The 11,642-nt window shown below is 43.8% G+C and overlaps 1 pseudogene across 1 annotated transcript; it reads right to left on the bottom strand.

The window, feature by feature from the left end:
• Positions 1-1,807: 1,807 nt before the first annotated feature.
• LOC309558673 lies at positions 1,808-3,428 on the bottom strand (annotated as a pseudogene). Its single transcript has one exon. The product of its transcript is annotated as an uncharacterized misc_RNA (transcript).
• Between the last annotated feature and the right edge of the window lie 8,214 nt (positions 3,429-11,642).

The following is an 11,642-nucleotide window of genomic DNA, read 5'->3' as shown; positions in this document are numbered from 1 at the left end:
CCTCCCAACAGCACACCAGATACTTCAAGACTTTAGCCGTGTTTCTTACTATAAGGTTAATTTCTGTAAATCTGTCATTCTCAACATGAATATCCACCCCTCCGCACTTCAACACCTTCAAGCGCTATTACCCTATACGTGGACCTCGCAGTCCTTGCAATACCTTGGCATTCAAGTATCATTCCCGACCTCTGACCTTCTCTCCTCCAACCTAAAGCCACTAATATCATCCATTTCCACTGACTTAGATAAACTTAGGTCTTCGGAAATCTCCTGGGCTGGCAGAATAGCCTCCTTTAAAATGGTGTGTCTCCCAAAAATTCTATACATTTACCGCACACTCCCTGTACCTATCACGAGGAAATACCTAGATCCCCTCTCTAAATTGCTCAGGGCATTTGTATGGCAGAAAAAGAGAGCGAGATGCGCGTACTCTCACATGATCCGTCACAAACGAGTGGGTGGTTTGGGACTACCAGATATTATGGACTACTATCATGCAGCTAGATTAGCACCCCTTCAACACTGGTTCGCCCACTCGCAATCCCTTCCTTGGCTCCCCATAGAAGCATCGTTATCTCGCACACCTTACCTTAGTCTATTGCTCCTGGCAGACATGTGGAAACCCCTTAACCTATCCACCTTACCGATCACAACACAAGCCTCCATTCAGTCTTGGAGACTTCTCCGTACGCATCTCCCACACGTTAAACCTACTGTGAAAATCCCCTTCCAATATCTGTATTAAATGTATTACTCCCGTACTCCTCCACTGCCCACTTCCTGTCCGCAGGTTTACTTAAGGTCTCCCAACTTTATCGTAACAACTCTCTCCGACAATTTACAGACCTTCAGCAAGAATTTGAACTCCCTGCACGAGCTGCCTATGTATATAATGGTATATCTAGTTTCCTGCGAAAATTCCCTCCACCTGACATCCACCTCCCTGAATCAATATGGAAGTTCCTCACTGACTGTAAGGATCCCGAGTTTGGGTGCACCATAGGTTTGTCCTGTGGATGAATCTTCAGCTAGCCGGACAATCAATGAAAACCATACACAATAGCTTGGTTCTAATGACTGCGTTTATTTTCAAACATCGTCAAGAATATATAGCCTTAAACCACAAAATTATCTTATACAACCACAAAATTATCTTATCCCTCCCAGGACCTCCCCTTTTCTCAGACACCCGCCCCACTCCCAATTAGCTCAATTAGCCAATCAATTAACCAGGTTATAAAGTCTCCCCAGAGATATAAAAAGTCAAATATAGTTCAAAGATCATAAAAAAAATAACATATTATTGTGTCATCAGTTTATACCACCTGTTACCACAAAAACTTTCCCTATTCCTACTTTTATTGTCTGAACATTTTGCGGTTACATTTGCAGAAGAGAACCTCTGCAAAAACATTTCAGCTTTTGCAAAACCATCTCTCATACTTAATAATATGTTTAGTAAATTCCTATTCACTTATCAATTGTTAACTATCTCTAAAAAGAAACTTATTCAAGCTGTATTAATGCAAATATGTATTTAAACTATGTATGTTATTGCATGTTATATGAATATATCAACAATCAATATTCTTTTTTTTTTTTTCGTTATACAAACCATTTCTTATATTGGCATATATTTAATTGCATATATTTTAGCTAATCTTCTAGCATCCTGTCTTTGATGCTAGACCTGACCACAAGCTTATATCCGGCTGAGACGGAGCAGGTGTGATATTGTAAAACTTAAAATCTCAAACACTAAGCAAAGATACATTCAAGAGATATAAAGGGATACTCTAACCTTCTAATATATACTGAGATGACTTATGCTAAGCTGAACACTACAAAATGGCATTTCAAGATACACATTTTCCTCACAATCCCCTCTTTTCCCAATGCCTGGAATCAAATGGATTCCAGGCATTGGGAAGTTTATGCAGTTCTCCCTGAAGTCTCTCTCTAGTTGGTGACCATTAAAAATGTCATAACAATCTGGTACTTGAACATCCTTAGTCTCTTTGGTGAAGTTGTGAAAATATATGCAACATATCTGTTTGTTTTGTGTTTGATCACACAGACCTGTTACTGCCATCATAAGTCTTTCCTGTCGTTGTCTAATTACCTCCTGCTCCATCCTAATTTTCCTCATTTCTTCATTGATTAATCCTATATCCTTTGTTGTTGTGTTGATCCATTTTTCCATAATATCGGCAAATGCATCAAGCTTAATAAGTGCCAGTGCTGTACCCCCTGGTAGGATGCTCATGTAGAATTTCTCCCATGAACTAGTCAGTGCCCTCTTATATCGTCCCTGATCGTGAAATGTGAGTACCCCTGAGGCTGGCACCATACTCACACGTCTTCCTGACTCAGTACTCATGTAAGGGAACAATCTAACTATGGAGCACCACCCGGCTGATTCTTCTCCCTTAGGAAAAGGAATAGTGGTGTGACACCATAGCCCGCAGCAAATTACCCAACCCTCTGGTAGTTTTGGGGCGGATATCATCTCTTGAGTAGTCAGATCTGTTCGCATTCCAATTAAACATAACCACTCCGCTATATGTATCAATTTGACCTTACTGTCAAGTACCAATGTTTTATTCACCAAATTTAACCATTTATATACCTCTGACTTGTTATAGGTTGGTTTTGATATAGGGCACAAAGAAATATTGTACATTGACAAGTTTCTCATCCTTGCATTTATGTCAGCAGTGGTATGAGTGTTTAGGCCTGTAATGTCTACCAAGTTAAATGTTTTGTATTTCTCCATGTTTAGAAGTGTAAAATTGACATCTGTGTCATAACAAAATTCACCATTGGCATAAATGTTTGTTTCATTATTCAGTGGGTGCCCATTCAGAAAACAAAATTTTGGTGGTTGTGTGTATCCCTGTATTAAAATGGCCTATTGTCTGGTCTTGCCTGTCCAGTGAACACATATGTCTCATTCATTAACTGTGTTATAGATAATGGTTTTGCTATCATTGGGAATATATTTTCTCCTGAATGCATATGAGAACAAACCCAACAATCTCCCTTTCCCTGTGATTGTTGTATACCATATTCATGCATCAGAAGAAAATGGTGGGGAATTCTATCCATGTCCTGAAAGCCTCGAGGATGCACATTCCCTAGAATAGATGGTAAGGGGTCTATGAACTCTTGTATTGCTAAGTTCAAATGTCTTGCTACTTGTTCTGTCTCCCTAAAGTTTGGTTTGGGTAAAATATCTTTCTTATTAGACTGAGGAATTAATTGTTTAAGCTCCTGTACCTTCCTTCTGGTAGCTGCATCAGTTGGGTTGGGTGTAAGGCACAGAGAGATATTTTGAGGTGAAGCCCTAATGATCATTGCTATGGCCGCTATTTACATGGCCCTCCTAATTTCTGCTCATTCCATCCTATGACCTTGTTCAACATTGTCTTCCCCAACCTATTTCTAGCTCTTCTACAGCAAGCAACCTTTGCATTTCCAAAATTGGGTCTTTCAAAAATAGAAGTGGACCTCTTATGTCTACTAGCGCGTGGGAGGTTGCGTGTTGCGTTAGTCAGTGTGCTTTCGGGACTACACAAAGTATTACAACGCCTATTATAACAAATATAATAACAATGATAATTCCTAGCCGCACTAGGGTTTGTTTTCAAGTATTAGACCATCCAAAATACTGATCCCAAGGGTTGTCAATGCCAGAATTCTTCTTTAGTTCCACAGAATGGCCAGAGTGACCTTCCCTTTGGGGCCAGTATTATCAGGAATGTAAGTACAGCATCTATCTACTTTATCAATATATACACAGGTACCACCTTTTCCTGTGTGGGTCATATCCAGAGCCATTCTGTTCTGGAATGTCATCTGGGAAGTGGCTTCTAGTTGTTCTGCTATGCTCTTTAGGGAATTCTTTATATAGTTAACAAATCCCTGCTGATTATAATAGTTATAATTTATCCAATCTACATTTTTATTTATGGTGACAAGGGGAGAGATAAAGGACTCATAACTGGCTTTAACCTGATCTCTTTCCTTGAACTCATTAGATGGCATATACATATACATACATATATACCTACACATACACCCATATGGGTCAAAACCTCCCATGGAAGCCTCTCTCTTTTGTTTCCCTGTAGTACTTGTGTGTTAGAGGAATTCTACTAAAATTGTGTCATGCCATTCGTTTGTGTGATGGCTATCTGGGAGGGTGAACTATGGGACAGGGCTCTTTTATTCTTTTCCTGAGGTGTCTCTGATACTATGTCTGGGCTGGTGGCGTTAGGGGTCCCACAAATTCCTCTAACGGGCCCCAGATCCGCTAGTTGATATATACAGTTAGTTATGATCCAGGTTGGGATGAACACTAAAAATACTAGTGCCCCCAACAAAATCCACAGCTTGCCAAAGTTCCTTGTTATGAGTACAGTCATTTTGCAACTTTTCAGAGACTATAACACCTGCTTCACTCGCTCTTCAAGGATTTTCAACACCTGTTTCACCTCCTTTATCTGTGTCTTGCTTCCACCTTGACCTTTTACTCGACTGGCGTGGATCTGGGCTTGTTGGTTTTCCACAAGGACAGCGATTCTGGTCACTGCGACTACCTCTGTCTTTTGGTCCAAAATTAAATCCAGCCTTGGTCCTGTGATGTGGCAGCAGCTTGATCACTACTTAATTTCCTCTCTTCAAGGGATGGCAGGGAATCTGTGAAGAGAAAGGTGCGAGCAACCTTTTCGTTCCACTTGATTCAAAGTATCAATTACCTTTTTTTATTTTCTCAACTTCTCTTTACTTGTCCTATTCATCCTTTCCACTATACCTAAACTCTGTGGATGACAATCTATTTTCAGGATTTTAACTAGTTCCTGGCATCCTCTTTGATATGAAAGCTGGACCATTATTAGAACTAATTCAAGGCAGGCATCCTCATCCAGGAATAATCTCCCGATTGAGAATGTGTGCCACTGTGTGGGCATCTCCCTTTTGTGGTCCTAAAAGCTTCTACTCATCTGCTGAACATGTCCACTATTAACTCTTGTTTCTACCCTGTGTTGGGCTTATGTTTGAAAACATTTTGTAGATGTTCATGTTTGGCCTTATGTGTTTGGTTGTATTGTTCCTAATACAGATGATGCACCTAGCAACATATGCTTGCACTAATTTAGACCTGTAAATGCAGAAAAAAAAACTTCAGTAATACTTCATATGTTCTTTCCCACCCCCTGTGTCCTATTCCATAATACTAGGCAATAAACAGTGGGGCGCTAGCTGCGGGGATACACACAAGAGCTCCCCTCTTTTAGAAAAAGGCTATTAACCCATTTCCTTAAAACCTGTTCTGTAGCATGCGTTTGTAGTTTTAACAATGTGTGATCTTTTGGCCTGGAGCAGGAACCATCTTCAAAAAACATCCTCTGCTCCCTCAATAGCTGTCTTGATATATTATGTCTATACAATCATGTTGTGGTGAAACACACCCTTTAATACCAGTAGCCCATTTAAAACTGGGGCCTACCTAGGGCAAATGATGTGGCCATCCCTATTTCTTTCAATAATTTTTATTCAAGAATAACAAGTGAACATGGCATCAAAATACAATAATGAAATGTTGAGAAAGTAACATATCTTGGAGAAATAGCAATAATAATAGAACAAGGCAATCAAAAGAATGAAGGTTTTCAGTCCATACGGCAACATTCCCAAGAGCAAAGCAGTACAGAAAACACTAGAAATGTAATGGCCAATGAGAAAACAGGAAAAGTACATTTAAAAGTAACAGTACGGCCTCAAGAATAGCATACCTGTCTGCCAGCTCTCTTCCCAGCAGGGGGGCTAATTTGAACACGGTAAAAAGAAAAAAATAGCACAGGCAAAAGCAGAATACACCTTGTACAGTTCGACAGCTAACTAGAGTGCTATCTCCCCCAACAAACTTAACGTAATAAAAAGTAGTTACCTCCCAATAACATGGAAGAGGGGCCACTGGCCCAGAGAAGTACTAGGTAGGAGAGGATCAGGGGTAGAGAAGGAAGGGAAAGAGAAAAGAGAAGAGAATAGGACAGAAAGAAGAGGGTACAGCCAATCCCCAGGAGAAGACAATTAGGTAATCTAATTCAAGGTCACTCCAGGTACCAGTGAGATACCTACATATTTGGCCCAGGACTCCCAGATTAATTCAAATCTGGGTACCGTATTGGTCAGGACACTGACCATCCTTTCTTGGGTCATTATCCAGGTGATTTTATTTCGTATCTTCCTGATGGAGACCCTGGATAATTTCCAGGACCCCGCAATGGAGAGTTTTGCACCCAGTAGAATATAGCGAACTAATGTTTGGGTGTATTTCGGAATGCCAGGGAGCCTCGAATGCAGAAGAGCAACAGGGGCAGTGGTGGGAAGCCTGTGACCGGTAACTTTGTATATCACGTGAAAAATTCTGTTCCACGTGCCTCTTAGTCTAGGACACTCCCACCAAACATGTAGCATAGTACCAGGCATCTGACATCCCCTGAAGCATAAAGGTGAGGAAGAGGGATACATCTTGTGAAGTTTAACTGGTACAAGATACCATCGGGTCATTACTTTTAATCCCGCTTCCATTAAAGGAACACTTCCGATCCCCTGAAAGGAGCGAAAGCCAGCTCTACTCCATTCCTCCATGTCCCAGGTGAATGCCAGGTCCCTTTCCCAAGCCTGCATATATGGAAGCTTCTCTTGATCGGATATCAGTGACTGATAGATTATTGAGATGCCCCCTCTCTGCTCTGCAGAGTTACAGCACCATACCTCATAGCTTGTGAAGGAGAAGGGGGGTGTCTCATCTTTCGAAATGGTTGCAAGAAAGTGAGAGATTTGCAGAAATCTATACTTTTCCGATAGTGGCATTTTGAGCTTGTCAGAGCAATATTTAAGTGTGAAGGGGCCCTTGGGAGTGAAAAAGTGTCCTATACGATAAATTCCCTTATCCAGCCACCATTGAAAGGCCTTGATGTCCATACCGGGTTGGAAGGCCGGGTTATGGAATAAGTGTGAAAGTGGTCTCATACGGGAAGTAAGAGAGGAGGACTGCCGTAGCCTATCCCACAAAGCGAAGGAAGAGGACAATACTGGGGACAGTATGGGAGGTCTGAGTCTGGGCGGACTCCAGAGAAGGAAATCCAGAGTGTATGAGGGGACTGCCTGTCTCTCGATTTGTATCCAGTCTGGTTTTTCAAATCTAGAGTAAACCACAGAGAGCTGAGCTAGTCGTGCTGCACGATAGTAGAGCCACAGGTTGGGGACTCCCAACCCCCCCCTTCGTCTATGAGTGTATAAAACCTTGCGGGAGAGTCTATGACCCATGCCCCCCCAAATAAAATCGATTACCGCATTTTGAAACTTGCGCAATGGTTCCCTGAGGAGGTGAATTGGGAGAGCCCTAAATAGGTATAGTAGTCTAGGAAGCAGGTTCATCTTAATGGCATTAATTCTGCCTAGCCATGATAAGCGATAGAGAGGCCAACTCTGTAGTTCTCCACGTAGGGATTGGTAGACAGCTGGGTAATTTGCTTTGTGTAGATCCTCGAACTTGGCTGTAAGATTAACCCCTAGATATCTGATATGGGAATTATTCCAGAGGAACTCGAAGGAGGATTGTAGGCGTTGGGCCTCCTCCCTTTTAACTGAAATATTCAGGATGGATGATTTCGTTAAGTTAACCCGAAGGCCTGAAACTTTCGCAAAGTCCTCCAGTGTTTTGCAGATATTAGGAAGGGAAACGGAAGGTGAAGTGACGAATAGAAGCAGGTCGTCTGCAAATAACGCACATTTATGTTCTTGGGTGCCACATGTGACCCCCTTGATGTCTGGATTGGATCTGAGTGCAAGGGCGAGAGTCTCAATCGCGATCGCGAAAATAAGAGGAGAAAGGGGACACCCCTGTCTCGTCCCCTTAGAGATTGGGAACGAGTCAGAGTAATAGCCCTGATATCTAATCCTTGCTTCGGGGGAGGAATAAAGAGCCCTGATTATGCCCATGAAGCTTGTGCCAAATCCCCATCTTTCCAGAATTGTGAATAGATATGGCCATTCGACAGTGTCAAATGCCTTTTGAAGATCTATAGAAAGAAGTAATCCTTCCTGCGGATCCCCCCCAGCCCATCCCGACTGTAGTATAGAGATGATGTCGATCGCCCGCCTTACTTGGTCAGGGCCCTGTCTACCCGGGATAAAGCCTACCTGATCCTTATGAACGTACAGATTAATAAAGGACGCTAACCTATTCGCTAGTAGTTTGGTAAGTATCTTTAAATCATTATTTATAAGCGAGATGGGCCTATAGTTGCTAACTTCTCCTGGGTCCTTATCTGGCTTAGGTATTACTGAGATGAAAGCCTGATTGTTTTGCTTGTCGGTCGACCGGACTACCTTCTTTAAGGTTGTTAAAGTACCTAGTTAAGTAGGGGGAGAGCAACTCAGAGAATGTCTTGTAGTAAATGTTAGGGAAACCATCTGGTCCCGGTGCAGAACCCAATTTAAGGTTTTTAACCACTCCTCTAATCTCCGCTTCAGAGAAGTGTGCTTCCATGACCTCCTTATGTTGTTTAGATATACTAGGTATAGGCAAGTTGTCTAGAAAGGAATGTAACGCTTGTGACTTGTCGGAGCGGGCATCGCTATAAAGGTTTTGAAAGTAGGTTGCAAATTCCTGCAATATGCGTGTTGGGTTCTGGGTTTTACCTCCCCCCCCGATGGACATTTTGGGCATTGCGTGGAGTCTCATCCTGGGTCTAAGTTTCAGGGCAAGTAGTGTCCCTATTTTATCCCTCTGATGGTAGAATTTAGCTCCCTGCCATCTAATGTGCTTCTCAGCCGAGCTGGTCAGAGCCATATTGAGGTCAGCCCTGGCTGCGTCGAGAGCCCTCAGAGACGCCCTGGAAGGTTTACGTTTGTGTTCGGCACTTAAAGCCGCAAAGTCCTTTTCCAGGCTCAATAGGTGAGCCTTCCGTTCCCTTTTGATATTGGACGAAATCTGTATCAGTTTCCCCCTAATGGTCGATTTATGAGCTGCCCAGAGGGTTTCAGGAGAGATCCCATCTAGGTCGTTCAAAGAAAAATATTCCGAAATTGCGCGTTCAACTTCCGTCACTCGACATGGGTCGCTAAGAATGGACTCATTAAGTCTCCAGTTAAATGGGCCCTTAGGGGCGCAGGATCCAGTAATCTTAATTATCACCATCGAGTGGTCCGACCAGACCACATCTTTGATAGATGCCATAACCAGTGAGGGGATCAAGGCCTGAGAGACCAGAACATGGTCTATGCGAGCAAAGGTCTGGTGTGGATGAGAGAAGTGTGTGTAATCTTTCGAGGTTGGGTGTAATTCCCTCCAGCTGTCCACCAATCCCATTTGATTGATCAATTTGGCAATCTGTGAACTACGTTTGGGTGGTTTGACCGTTTGAGAACCCGGTGGTTTGGATTTGTCTAAGCCATAATCAAAAGCCGTGTTGGAGTCCCCCCCAAAAATGACGTGGCCCTCTAGTTGTGGCATAATCCGGCTAAACATATTCTGGAAGAAGTGTGTCTGATTCTGATTAGGCGCGTAGTAGGAGACAAAAGTATACAATAGTCCCTCTATGGTCCCTTTAACAAGGATGAATCGCCCCCCGGGGTCCCGTAGTTCATAGTGGGGGGTGAAATTACAAGATTTAGCAAAAAGGATAGCTACTCCCCGCGTTTTGTCCTCTGCATTAGCTAAAAAAAAATTGGGGTACTTAGCGTGTATAAACGAGGGACAGTAAGATCGGGGAAAGTGAGTTTCCTGGATCATTAAGACCTCTATCCCCCTGCGGTGAAAGTCCTGAAATGCCTTCCTTCGCTTCATGGGAGAGTTGAGACCTTGGGTATTGTGGGAAGCTATTTTGAGGTATGGGGCTATAGTTTTAGAAAGAGACATGAGGCAGGCAGTGTTGGTGCATCTGAAGAATCTTTTCACTCACCCCGTTCCAAGACAATATATCTGGAGTGCAGAGTCGATATTGCATGAGGATCCAGTTTAGAGCTGAAGTGGTATGTGATATCCTCCCGGAGACCAGCTGTGAGAAAAGAAGAGAGGCAGTAAGAAAGAGGAACAGGGGAAAATAGGAAAGAGGAGAGAAAGGGAGAGAGAGTGGACCTGCGTCCAAAAAGGACATCCAATGCCGGGTTGAGGTCCACACCAACCCGACAAGGTTAAGTACGGGGTTCCAGCCTCCCGGAAAGGGGGGCTGGAGAGAGTCACGCGAGAAAACCGAAATCCTCTCCCGTGACTGGTGGAGGCGTCATCCGACCACTCCGGCAGGGCTCCCGCCCCATAGAAAAAATTGCTGTAGAGATAAAACAAACAAATGTGGTAAAGCATGCAAAAATAATTGACTGCAATAAACGCACGACCCTCAGGGGCTCCGCTACCCCCCAGCTACTCAGCCGGAAGGGTCCCCAAGAGTGACGTCAGAGTCCACTGCTGAGTACATAAATTGGTAGCAGGCTCATGTACCGGCTGCGAATTGCCTCGATCAGGGCCCCCCCCCGCAGAGGGGGGACCCGCTCAAGGGGCTGAAACAAAAACAGCAGGTATCCAAAAAAAAAGGGGGGTGCAGTACTTGCAGACAAAAGCCAAAAAGTAAACGGAACGTCTGAAGGCCAGTCCAACAGGGTCTAGTCTGAAGAGAAAAAGGAAAAGCCATGAAATTCCATAGACATCAATCTCGAACCAGGAGGATGGAGACAGACACATGAGGAGGAACTCCACTGTGAAGGAACTCTTGCTAGAAGCTTCCGCGGCGACGATCAGGGAGGTTTACCATCTTTAGAGCGCTTAAATTTGGATCCATTCCAAAGGGGAGCAATGGGGCTTGATGGGTTAGGGCGTTTTGACGGGCCTGATCCGGAGGAGGATGCCGGGTGATCCGGGGGCTGTGGCAGTAGTTGCAGATGCTGAAGTAGCCTTTCTCCCTCCGTGAAGCTGGAAAAAGTATAGGTCTTATTCCTGTAAGTGAATTTGAGGGCGAAGGGGAAAGCCCACCAATATTTAAGCTCCTTCTGTGACAGAATGGAAAGAAGTGGCTTCAATGTTCTCCGCCGTTGTATTGTAGAGGGGGCTAGATCAGTGAAAACCTGGACTGCGTGGCCCTGACAAGTAAGATTTGGAACCTTCCTGGCTCTGCTGACAATTTCTTCCTTTATCATATAGAAGTGGGGTTTGACCACTATGTCCCTCGGATTACCGTCCCGCCTTGGGGGACCCAGTGCTCTGTGCGCTCTGTCAAGTTCAAGTTTGTGTGCTGGTATATCAGGGATAAGATCCTTAATGAGCCCCTGCACAGCGGTCTGGACATCCGCAATCGATTCCGGCAGACCCCTCAGTCTAAAATTGTACCTGCGAGACCTGTTTTCAAGGTCTTCCACCTTAAGGAGGGCCGAGTCCAGCTGATCCTGAAGTGATTGTATAAGGGTAGTGTGCTGGTTAGTTTTTGTCACTGTCCTGTCAATTTTATTCTCCGTGGCTTCCATCCTGTCCCCCAGGTTTTGAAAATCCACTTTTAAGTTTGAGGTAATTTTGTCAGCAATTTGTGACATACCCCTCTCCATCATGATGGACATTTTGAGGAGAAGATCCTCAT

Source organism: Pelophylax lessonae, assembly GCF_965119305.1.
Source record: "Pelophylax lessonae genome assembly, chromosome: 6".
In the NCBI taxonomy this organism is placed as follows: domain Eukaryota; kingdom Metazoa; phylum Chordata; class Amphibia; order Anura; family Ranidae; genus Pelophylax; species Pelophylax lessonae.
The sequence above is the reverse complement of the archived record's forward strand: the minus strand, read 5'-3'. Positions and strand labels throughout refer to the sequence as shown.